The sequence below is a fragment of the Diuraphis noxia genome, unplaced genomic scaffold (genome assembly GCF_037042655.1).
Source record: "Diuraphis noxia isolate RWA-SAM2 unplaced genomic scaffold, SU_Dnox_SAM2 contig0003, whole genome shotgun sequence".
Classification (NCBI taxonomy): Eukaryota; Metazoa; Arthropoda; class Insecta; order Hemiptera; family Aphididae; genus Diuraphis; species Diuraphis noxia.
In genome coordinates this window covers 20437547-20450785 of record NW_028301713.1, presented here as the reverse complement: position 1 = coordinate 20450785, position 13239 = coordinate 20437547, and the positions used below count along the sequence as shown (strand labels likewise).

Here is a 13239-nt window from a genome sequence, read left to right as displayed (position 1 = left end):
ATAATATGTCGAGATAAATATGGTAATTTAATAAGGAACTGTGTAAAATGTACCTATATGTATAAAAAAAAAACAATACAAGGCCAGTCGAAGTATATACGAATATTATACACTTCAGAATTCACACACACCGGACTCGCCCAGTGTTGTTATACATAATATAATTTTACTATCGTTTTTCTCGTATGAAATATAATAATATTAAAAAAAAACATATTTTCTCCAGAAATAGCGCTTTCTGCGTTTGAGTTATAACCACTTAAATATACTAATATAGAACATATATTATATATAATGATAATATAGATCGACGCCAAGTTTTTATTCTATGTTATAGATCGCAAGACTCAATGCACAATAGGAGTTTATTGTGTCGATACTCATTTTAATACAAATCTATTCGACGAGTGTCTTAATTCATGTCACGAAAGAAATTTTTGAATTTATCGTTATTATAATTTGTTTAAAAAAATATACGGTATAGCTACGTTGCAACACAGGTAAATCATTGCACCTATACGAAAAGTACCTAATTATATAGTATATGTCCTGAGCATATGATCTGTCTTCATACAAATTTTTACTTTATTTTTTAGGCGTCTAGAGTACACTTTGATGTACCTAAATACTAATTGTGTATAGAATTATATGTCACAGTACGTACAGGTAAATAGGTATTAGGTACAGATATATGGGACAAACGAAAGTTTTTCACCGGCGCGAATGCGTTATACCTACTGAAGTACGAATATTACGGGTGGCCCGAGTCGTCGACGAACATATTATAAATATTTTATTATTTTAATATTATAACATATTATATATGATATAGGCGGCAATACGTCTCTCCGGATGGAAATGTATAGAAGTAAACAACAACAATAATAATAATAATAATACGTATAGTATAATATAATAATGCGCATGGACGCATGGTTGTAGGCTGCAACGGCCATCAAATGCAAGTACGACGACGTGTACAAGACGGTCGTATTAAATATTGATGAACGTTTTCTATTCGAACGAAAACATACCCGGTGAAAAATGCATTATTTATACTACTGCCACACTATAACGCGACTACAACAGTCAGACTGTTACAGTATACCGCTCTCGGTACAGGAGTGAGCCGCCGAGGCCGAGAGGATAATATTATATATCATTGCATATACGCGAATAAACTATGTATATATATATATATATTAAATCGAACACGCGGACGAGGCCGATTATTTATATTGGACCGTTTAGATATTCATCCGGTCCTTATCCGACGTATATCCGCCGCCGTTGCCACGTATATAATGTATATAATTTAATATATGATATAAGTAATGTGTATTCTTTTCCTATTGGTATAATGTATATATACATATATAATAATATATACTTTTTCACAGTCACGCGGTGCGCGACGTGCCTACCTATATATTATTATTTTTCCGGGACAAATCGCTGCCGCAGTGACCGGTTGCGACCGTCTTTGTTATCACGTACGACTTAAACGCGCTGTTTTTGTTGTAGTCCTCCTTATCATAATTTAGAAAGAAAAATGTACCCCGACACGATAAACGTTTCCACCGTTGACTGCATAATATGTACAAACATAATATATTTATACACAGCCCGTATATACTATTTATATTTGTGTACTGCGTGTGTACACGAATGTATTAATACGTGTCTCATTACGAGCTCGTAAATCTCATCTTCGTCAGAAGAGCTCGCCGAGCAGGAGCAAAAGGATAATAATAATAATAATAATAATATATACGCCACCGACCGTGATGGAATATATTGTTATAATATATTATAATATTATTGTATGTAATATGTATAGCTAGATAGGTATTCGTATTATCATACAGTGGTAGACCGCGGTCTTTGACAATGACAACATTGACAACTGCTAGCAGTCAACAACGTTTTGAAAAATAAACTCTAAACGGTTATAAATGATCCGACGCTGCGCACGTACGTACATATTGAATATAGTATGGTCTTTTACAAGAGTATAATCGCGTATTATTATAATGATAATACCTAATAATATGCTGTACACGAGTATACGACCGTCGTGAATTAATATAATAATGACGAGAACGAGTTTGAAAAATAAGTTTACAATCGCGGTAGGTACTCAAACGAGGCTAGTACACAGTAAGCAGTATATACACGCCGTAATAATAAATTCCCTATATAATTTTCGTTTATATTATAATAATTTATAAAGTAATAATAATAATAACAATGATATTTCGTAGTGCTAAATGCTAAGGTACAGGGCGTAGTCGGAAAGGGGGGGGGGGAGAAGGCATAAAAACCTCACAAAATAAATTTTGTATCTGTTGTTTGCACTATTTTACATTTATTAACTGGATTTATTATTATAATACTAAGATATATATATATATATATGCTACAGAAATGAATAACATTTTTTTAAATTTTTTATTTATATTAATTTATTCTATATACAACAATCACATGTTAATGAAGTATTTCTAATATTATACAGTTATTGTGTCCAAGACCTGCAATCTATAAGAATTTCATTCTTTAAGATTTTTTTTACAAAAGCAATTAATACATTAGTTTCTATTTTTGTATTATCATATTATTCTATAAAAATACGGACGATGGGGAGGGGGTATGGTTCTTTGTCCTTTCTCATCTGACTACGCTACTGCAGTTTAGGTAACGCTTATACAGTATACTATAATATAATGCATTTTTGTGGTTTACCTTTACTATATACTCTTACTTTAAACAAGTTTCCGTAATGATATAAAACCTAATCTAAGCACACGGACAAATACGCGCAAACACATTTCACACTTTTATAATATTTCGCACGTTGGGTGGGCAGTTGCTGATATGGGGGGTCTCTTGGGCGGGTGTATTTTTAATTCGAAAGCGATTATCATCGGATTTAAAAATCGATTCTGAGGCGGAGCTGTTTTCGCAACTAAGCGAAGTCTAATATGAAGTGTTATCTGTGATAATTATCTAGTTGCAGACAATATATTATTATAGCTGTTATAAGTATACTATAAATAAACTCATATTTTACAACTCTTTTGCTCAGAGATATATTAACTAAATGAACATCTTATTTCCTAAATCAAAAATAACATTAAATACACTAAGGTAATAAAATAATATGAAAAAAAAAATAACTACTTATAAAATGTTTTTCTATTTATGACATTATAATTAATAATCATTAATTTTCTATTTTGAAATTAAAATGTAAAAAAGATAATCATTTAATTGAGTTTATGATGAAAAAAAATATATTTCTGAAGATATTTCTAAAATGAATAGGTACGCTTAAAAATGTTTTATTTAAGACTTATATTTTATAAGTACTTATATACCAATTCAATAATTATTATTTTGTTACTTACATTGATATATTAATAGGAACATTATAATTTAAATCAGCTAATAATTATAATTAAATTAGTTGTAGGTATATAATATATATATATATATATATATATATATATATTATATTGAGATGTACCTATTTGAATATTTAATATTTTTAATGCACGTTGATTAAAAATTATAAAAATGAATAATATATGTATCAAGTTAAGTTTTCATAATTTAATACGAGCAGTACAGAGTTCAGTGGTCCACGATGACCTAAATACAATAAGAGATTAATGTTTTTATTTTTAACCTCAAAGAAATAATATTAAAATGCATAAGTAATATAAATTTATGAATTTTAAATTAAAGTAATTAAACAATTTTCAGTATGTTATTTTCAATTAAATACAAAGTATTTGTATGGTTAAATTTGTTGACTCGTATAAATTTTATGTTTAATATACACGGAAAAAAAAAATTACTAAAATATTATAGTTAAGCAAATTATAGTAAATTTAACTATTTAATAGGTAACATAACTAAAATTATTTACTTATTATAACTATAAAAATATAGTTGTTTGTTATGGTAATGTTTACTATATTTTATAGTTAACGCGGTTTTTAATGTTTGAATTAACTAACAAATATAGTTAAAATAGTTTACTATTATTAAAAGTTAAATTAACTATAAAATTAAGCATAAAGTACTAATATTAATAGTTAAAAGGACTATAAAATTAAGTATTAAGTATACAATGTATTACATAACATTGTTCTGGAAAAATATGATTTTCCCTATTAGTAATCAATTCATTTAAAATCATTTACACTTTAATGCAGGAACTGTTCTGTTAAATCGTTAAATGGTCTATACTTGACATTCATCTTGTCCGGAGAAAATGGTATAGTTTTAACAATTTTAAACGAACTCAACTAACAGGTTAATGCCATTACATAATACATATAACACCTACTCGTTAATCATTATAACATATCGCCAATTATCTTCTTTGAAAACTTTACGATTAAGCTCATGTTCGTCTGTATTTTACACAAGTGAATACTGAATGCTACGAAAAAATTTAACATCATTCGAGGTATTTAATACTAATTGAGTATACGCTTACGCGGTATCAAATAAAATTACTACGAATGTAAAATTTATAACTTACAGCAGATATTAGGTGAGTACTTAGAGTTGTAAATATTGCAATTATTAGCAATCTGACCAGTGGCTATGACTTAACGACGGCCCATCTGTGGTAATCACTATTCAGTCAACAGTAAACAGCGAAACAGTCAACATTCATAAGTTCGACGACAGACGACAGTATTGTTTAAAAAATAGTGTGATATTTTTTCAGAAGGCAAGACGGTAAGTTTTTATTTGATTTGATTTATGTAAAAATAATATTAGGTACGTTATATTTTAAAAAGTTTTTGTTTCATTATTCAAATTCAAATTAGTTTCAATTTAAGTGATGATATATATAAGGCATTGAGTAAAGTTTATTGCTACTAATTATACAATTTTAAAAGAATAACTTATTTAGCCAAAAAAAAAATTAAACAAATATTTTTAACATTATTTTATTTTGTCCAGTTCAATGTTTGCAAATTTAACCTCCAAACCGGTACATAGTCAAAATTAATTAATTTACGATTATTTTTTATATATTATATGATACGGCCAATGGGGGGCATGGCCCCTGTGCCCCCCTTGGCTACGTAACTGTACTACACTACCTAGGTAGTACATTGACCATCGTCCATTATAATGTACAAGCATTATACACATGTATAGTATACAAAAATATAAATATGTATAAAAATGTATGTACAAATATATTTATAGGTATACCTATTATACCTATTAGCATAATATAATATAATATTTTTATCTTATATCAAACAGATATTTTAGATTCACTTACTTGGTTAAAACACAATGTTGAACCAGAATTTAAATTATATTAGCTATGGTCAGAATGTTCATTATCGTTTAAGCAAACCTAATATTGATAATAATGATAATCTTAAATATCCTGCATTAAAAAAACCAACAGGTCACATACTTGTAAGTTAAATTATACAAATTATTAACAGTTTTTATTTCATTACCTATATACTTTTGTATGAACTTTTTGTCTTTTTATAATATGTAATTATTTATAATGCCTACAAGTATTAATTTATCTAATATTACAGTATATTTAATTTTAACGAAGTCACATACATTTAAAATGTTTAATACTTGAGAGATATTATTTTTAATTATTCCATTTTAAATATGATTAGGTATTGTAAAATGTGCCTATTAAAGAGAAATATTTAATCTTATTTTAGATTAATATGGATTTTGATCATTTATTTCCTAACAAAGACCAATGCCTTATCCAAAAATTTGACATTTTTAAAGAAAAGTTGAAAATATATTTGAAAAACAGAGAAAATAATTTGAATTTGAATGAACAAAACTTAATAACAAAAATCTTAACACCTGATATATTAGGCAAGTTTTTATTATAACCGCATAATACTAGCAATAATAGAATAATGTTACCTATCTACTATAACTCTATAATTCATTATTATAATAATTTTAGGAGATGATGACTTAGCTGTAATACAATTATTGCCTTACCTGTTCAAGCCAGTAAATATTAAAGTCCCCAAAAAGACAACAAATGATGGGAATGTTTCAAAATATTTTATGAGAAAACCATCGAAACTGGAACAAGCTAGTGCTGTCATAGTTAACATTACTGTAAGTTTAAAATAATTTATTGATTTAAGTACCTTAAATTTTGGCCTTGGATAGTTAAAGGGCAGATTAGTTCATAATTTTTAGCATATCAAACCAAAATAACATTTTTTTAGTTTAACCACAGAAAAAATTAGGTACCTATATGGCTATATATAATATATAGGTATACTATATACATTTAGATTTGGTCTATTTTTTTGGTTTAACATTAATATTTTTTTATAATACCAACAAAGTCATATGGCAATATGACATGCTGACACACAGTCATAGTGTCACACAGATATAACAATAACACTAATTACATTCCTATAATATAGGTAGTATAGAAATATGTGTAGTGTACCTACCTATTGTGTATAGTCATGTCTTCATCATTTTTAGTAGTAGGTATATATTATTTATATCAAATTATAAAAACTTGATTTGTATATTCTAAATTATTATATAGCATATATGTCTTTATATACCTAATGTAATTAAGGTACCTAACTTTAATCTATAATTTATTGTTTATTACACATAGAATGTGAATGATCTCAAGATTACTCATGAACGTAAAATTTACAGAGCATTTAATTGCGGTCTAACGGTTCAACCATATGTTGTCATTGTTGGGAATCAAGAATCAAATTCAAATGATAAAATTGGCTACTATACAGTAATAAATGATATTTATTATAACACCCATTAAGGCACTGGATATATGTTTCAAATCATTTCATGCATTAAATTTGCATTATCCCCAAGAAGCTGAACAAATTTGGTGGTTTATTCAAGATTATATTTTTTAAATAACTGATGAATCAAAAAAAAAGTTTATAGGCGTACAAAGTATAATAAAATATTTAGAATCAATGTAGGTGATTATTATTACATAACTGTAATTCCTAATAATTAATATAATGCAATAAATGTATAACTTAAATTTAAACAATTTCTATTGTAATGTATTAATATATACCTAGGTAGGTGGGTATTAATAAATAATATTTGAAGTTAAAAAATAATTTTTGTCTAACTATTATCTATAAAGAAATTAAAGTATGTTTTAGATATTTATATTTACATTTTTCTTTCGGTATACATTTTCTATATTTGTATAATACATTAATATTTAATACTATACCTACCTTTTGATATAATATGGTTTAAACAATATGTACACTACATGCACTATGTAGATTGTAGATATAAATGTATATTTTTATATGTATTAATTGCATTTTTATATTTTTAATTTAATACCTACTATACCTACCATTAATATTTATTTATATTACTATTTACATATTATTTGCAAATAGTTAAACTTTTAAAGTACTGTACCTACTTATAAGTTATAATACATACTTAATAATTTATATTTAAGTTTATGTACCTATTTGTTGTTGTTAATATTTGACATTTTGTATTGTAATTAAAATTTTCAAAATGGTTAATTGCTTTTTATGTAATTACGAGGCGCAATGTATAAATCATTTATTTATACATTTTAATTTATACCACGATTTAAAATCAATTAAAACATTAAATTGTCCATTACAGGATTGTCTTAGAATTTTTAATAATATAGATACATATAAAAGACACCTTAAACAGCATGATTTTGATTCTAAATCAAAAATTACTATCAATTCTCAACTAATGTTAAATAATAATTCGACAAACGCACCTGTGTTCGTTGAAGATACATCAAATATAAATTTAAATATCTTAGATGATATTAATCAAAATTATAATATCCCTCAAATATATTTTGTTTCATGGGTAATCATCAATGGAGTTTCATATAACACTAAAAATATGTCTGTAATTATTAATATGTGTGATGAAAATAATGATTTATTCCCTTTATTTGGATTGATTAAATGTATTTTTATTATAAAAAATGAGCCATTTATTATATATAAATTGTTTAATAATATTAACTATGATGAACACTTTGGTGCGTTTAGTCGTTTAGTGTAAAGTTTTCTTCCAAATTAAGTCATATAAAAATTAATGAATTAGAAAATCTTTTTCCAGTTCACCATAAAAGTATTTCTAATGGAAATATATTCATAAAAATGTTATTATAATCATAATTATTATACTTGTAACTATATGTATCTATATAAAAAATGTTGTTTATCATATTAATATATTACACACCCCATCATACATCCCGTATTATAAATTGTAACGATTTTAATTGTTATTTTAAATGTTATACCTGCCTAATGTTTTTAAGTGAAACTATGTTATTTTATTAGGCACTTATCTACACAGTTATCATGTATAAAATTTATTTTCAATAAAAAAAAAAATGATGTTTAATAAAGCTGTTTTTTATATTTTTTTTTGTACTTCACTCATTCTCAATCCTCTAATTGATTTGCAATTGATTTAAGTTGTATATTATAATAATTAATATACATATAAAGGTAAAAAAAATAAACTAATTTAATGGGAATTACTTAATGGTTACTATAAATAATAGTAAATAGATATTATTAAAAAAAATATCAATAAGGATTATGTACTACAATTTATAGTTATAGTTATTTCAAATTGTAGTTCAGTCAACTATTTTTAATAGTAAACTCTTATTTATTTCTAGTAATTGTCACTAAGCTTATAGTGGACATAACTATAAGTCTTAATTAACATAACTATGAGTCTTGGTTAACATAACTATGAGTCTCGGTTAACATAACTATGAGTCTTGGTTAACATAACTATGAGTCATGGTTAACGTAACTATAAATATTGTTTAAACAAACTAAATTAAAAAGTATTTAGCACTATAAAAATATAGTAAAAATTACTGCATATTTCAGTTCGAATAACTATAATAACTTGACTATAATATTTTAGTAAATCTGACTAATATTATAGCTGTCCCTATAGCAACTATAAAATACAGTCAATCCTACTACTTTTATAGTAAAAATAACTGTTTTGTTTTTTCCGTGTACCCACTACCCTGCAGCAGCTACCTACATATATAATAATAAAGACTTTTACATTTAATATTATTTATCAATATATAGTTCTTACTTCTTAAAATGGTATAATATGACATGGTCCTAACTCCTAAGTATGCATGTAATTTATATTGCGAATAAAAATAATAAATTATATTGATTATTAATAGGGCCTGGAACTTAGCATCTTTTTTTTTAATGTTCACATTCGATGCTTTCTATACAGAAATTTGATTCATGGAGTATAGAATTTAATGGTACAATTTTTATTTTGCAATTTTAGGGAATTTTTTGATTTTTTGATTAATTTTTTAGTATTTTTGGTGCATTTTATTCATTTTTGCACTTTTTTTTCATATATTTTCATTTTTCTTGTTGAAAGTTACATGCAGTTTCTATTAGTTTGTCGATTATCAACGTTCAATATCTTTTTTTTTTTTGTCACAAAAACAAGAAATTTTATTAAAAGTAGCATTTTTTAATATAGTTTTATTTAGTTAAATACAAATGATTTTAATATTTTTTGTATTAAAACGATATTTATCAATTTTTATTGTAAAATATAAATTTTTAGTCATTTTATATATTTTTAGATCAACAAGTTTCGGGCCCTAATTATTACATTTAGAAATTTATAATAAGTTTTAAAATAACACGTTTACATATGATTAGTGAACTATCAATTACAAATTTATTTAAATCGCAAATTTAATTTTAAGTGCTACATTTTTTTTTTAATTAAAAATTAAAAAAAATATTTCAGAATGATAATTGACAAGGAAAAAGAATAAATAAGCCTACAATGTGTGTTTTAATCATACATATTACATTACATGTATATGCTTCAATTTTGAAATTGATTAAAAATAACCGAGTGTTTAATAGTTATAAATGATATCAAATTCTTTTGTAAATAAATTGAATCAATAAATAATTTACTACTTCAATTTAAAAATCACAATATAATTTAATATAAGTGTACAGACCAACAGGCAGTGAATTGAAAACCACCTGACCAACTAAACTAATTGAACAATAAATTTTAATCTCAATAATTCATTAATTTATACAATATGAAATAATAATAATAATAATAAAACGCTTTATAAGAAGTTTAGTCGTAAATAATAATCCGCCGATGTAAAATCGTTTTTATTAGGTGTTAATCGTATTCTCCTACGTTCCTCCTAGTGCAGTATATTATTACATTTTTAATCTTCGCACACAATCCGGTTGTTTACAGCGGTATGTCGTACATATTATATGAATTATACATAGGTACCTACTACCTAGCAAGGGAAGGCTATACAGAATATATGCGTATATACACTTGCACCACACACACACACACACACATAATAATAATAATATTATGTGACTTTGTTGTCATATCGATTTGCCCCTTACAAACCATCTAAATCATTTAGCCGTATAGTTCACGTGGACCATACAAGCATTTCTTCTGTAGAGTGCTCGGTGTATATACAATAATAATTCATAGTGTTAACATCGTGAAATATGCCGTATACAACATAACGTTGGAAGTATACTTCAATAAATCATTTTTAAACCATAGGTCTCAGAATAATATTTTTATGTATTTAAAAAAAAAATTAACCGATTTATGATATAAATGACAAGTCTGAAATAAATAATACTACCTAAACCTATAACACGCAATACGATATTTTATGATTCTAAAAATATCAAGCAGAAAAAAATTTAACAATTTTTTGATATAATTTTTTAATTATCACAATCAATATATCTAATATACATAAGCAATACATTTCGAGTTTTAAAATTGTATAACATTTTACTCAAATTAAATTCAACTAATTCAAGTATATATATTACAATGGAAACGGTTATCAAAAAGCAGTATACTTGCAAGTTAAAGTATATTGTTTGATTTTAAAATTATTTAAGATTTAAATATGTCGCATATGTAAAAATAAAGCATTTGAATACATAGTTTTAAAGATTATATCATTATTATAATATCAATAAAAATGCATAATCTGAGTAGATTATTATCATTCAATTTATAGATTTATTAAATTAAAGGCAATAAATAAGTATGTATCATTATACAGTTCGATGATAATATATTATAGAGTTAGTCTCCAGAAATTCCGTACATTATTCAAATCCTAACCCGACCATTTTTCTCGTCTCTTGGAGAATAGTTGTTTAAGAACTCTCAAACGACGTGCAATTCCAATTCATAGGTATGCGAAACTCGTACCTTGGAGTTCAATACAACAAGGTTTTTAAAATGAGGATAAACAAAACAACACGAAGATACTGACATCATCAACAAAGGATTTCTAAACGTAAGGGTAATAGATATTATTCTAATTTTAAATGAACGGCACATCTGCCACTCCAAAATAGTATCATAAAATAAGTTTCCATTTAATCATACTGCATTATTTACAGATAAAATAATAAAGATTCGAAAATAATACACACAAATTTGCGGTATTAAAATATCATTAAAAAGTAATTGGATGTTCAGCATAATATTAAATAGATGCCACATATACCTAAGATAATGGTTAACGACGATATAATTCACCTCAGACCCGAAATTGAGCTTATATCCAGAGACATGTAAGAGAAATGAACGAAGAAAAACTAAAAACAAATTACCTATATGGACTACATGCAGCACCTATCTACATGTCTAGAAAAAATAATTTTTTCATGGGTATCAAAAATTCACAATTATGAGGAGGAAATTACTACTTAAACTCTACCTACAAGAAAATAATAATAAAGCTTTTCACGTGATTGTGACACCCTGAGGGATATTTTAAAATTTGATTTATTGTCACATTATAATATTATATAAAATAATATAGGAACTAGTTGTTTGAGTTAAAAGCGGTTTTCCTACTTATATGTAAATATGCGTAAAATGTATAACTTGTCTGTTATATGTGTGTGCACTGTGCACCTGCAGTCTGTTACAGTGCAGCTCAGCAGTAATGAATTAAAGTGTTATAGTGTATTACTCTTAGGAAGAAAACAAATTGTAACGATAATATTGTAAATTTCGTAAATGTAGTGTATTTCGAAATTTATGAACAATAATATAATATGATACCTAATAATAATTACCCAAGTAATCTTAAATGGTTTTATAATTTATGTTTAGGTAAAAAATTATATATATAAATATATATTTCATGTTACATAAATATAAAATAGATGAATATCAGATCTAGTATTTACTATAATTAAACCATTTTTAAAAATGATAGAAAGATTTTTTCTTTAGATTAATATAAATTAATTACTAAAATATATTTTCAAATCGTAATATTATTATAGCTTCTTATATACCTTCCAAACCCATCATTGACCAGCTATATTAGCCTTAGTACCTAAACAAAGTTATATAATTCAAAGACTACTAGTTTAAATTTTGATTTTGATATAACAAAATTTTCAGAGAATTTATCAACTAAATAATGAAAAGTAGGTAGAAAAAAAGGGGGGGGAGTCTCAAGTAATGGTACGACAAATTTCAAGAATTTTAATTAAACATTTCAACGTACAAATCAGATTGTGTATACCAAATATGCTGTATTATTGAAGAAAAAAGGGGAAAGTATGGAAATTGTGGTGAATCATCCTGTATAATGACAATAATGCCAATGATGGTAGCGCGTTGTCGCGGTTTTTCTTAGCTGCCAAGCGAAAAGCGCGCGAATCGCATTCACGACCTGTACGTCCGCCTGTTATCGCGTGAAAGGCGGTCCGACAGCGACAGGTCACACCAGGATTTTTTATTCACACCGCATATAAGACTGAGTTAAATGGTAAAAATAATAATATGCGTGCTTCGGCAGGAGAATATAAAATATATAATACTGCGATATAACAATATGTATAGAAGAGGGCACACGACACCTGCACCGACTTGCGCATTGTCGCGACCCGAGACGATTGATTTATACATCTCGTCCTCGAAGTCTAATTGATTTGTCGCTGGGAGATCTTCATTCACGAGCATATAGCTGATACGTATATATACATAAGTAAATATGTATTATATATGCGCTGCCAAGAAAACCGGGTTTCTGTCGGGGAATTTTTCCAAACGCGCATC

The 13239-nt window shown here is 26.3% G+C and overlaps 1 protein-coding gene and 1 pseudogene across 1 annotated transcript in view; one reads left to right on the top strand and one right to left on the bottom strand.

Moving 5' to 3' along the window:
* The window catches only part of IP3K2 (Inositol 1,4,5-triphosphate kinase 2), a 260945-nt gene that overhangs the window by 164379 nt on the left and 83327 nt on the right, over positions 1 to 13239 (bottom strand). The gene's annotated exons all lie outside the window — the stretch shown is intronic.
* Positions 4984 to 7247, top strand: LOC149057014 (uncharacterized; annotated as a pseudogene).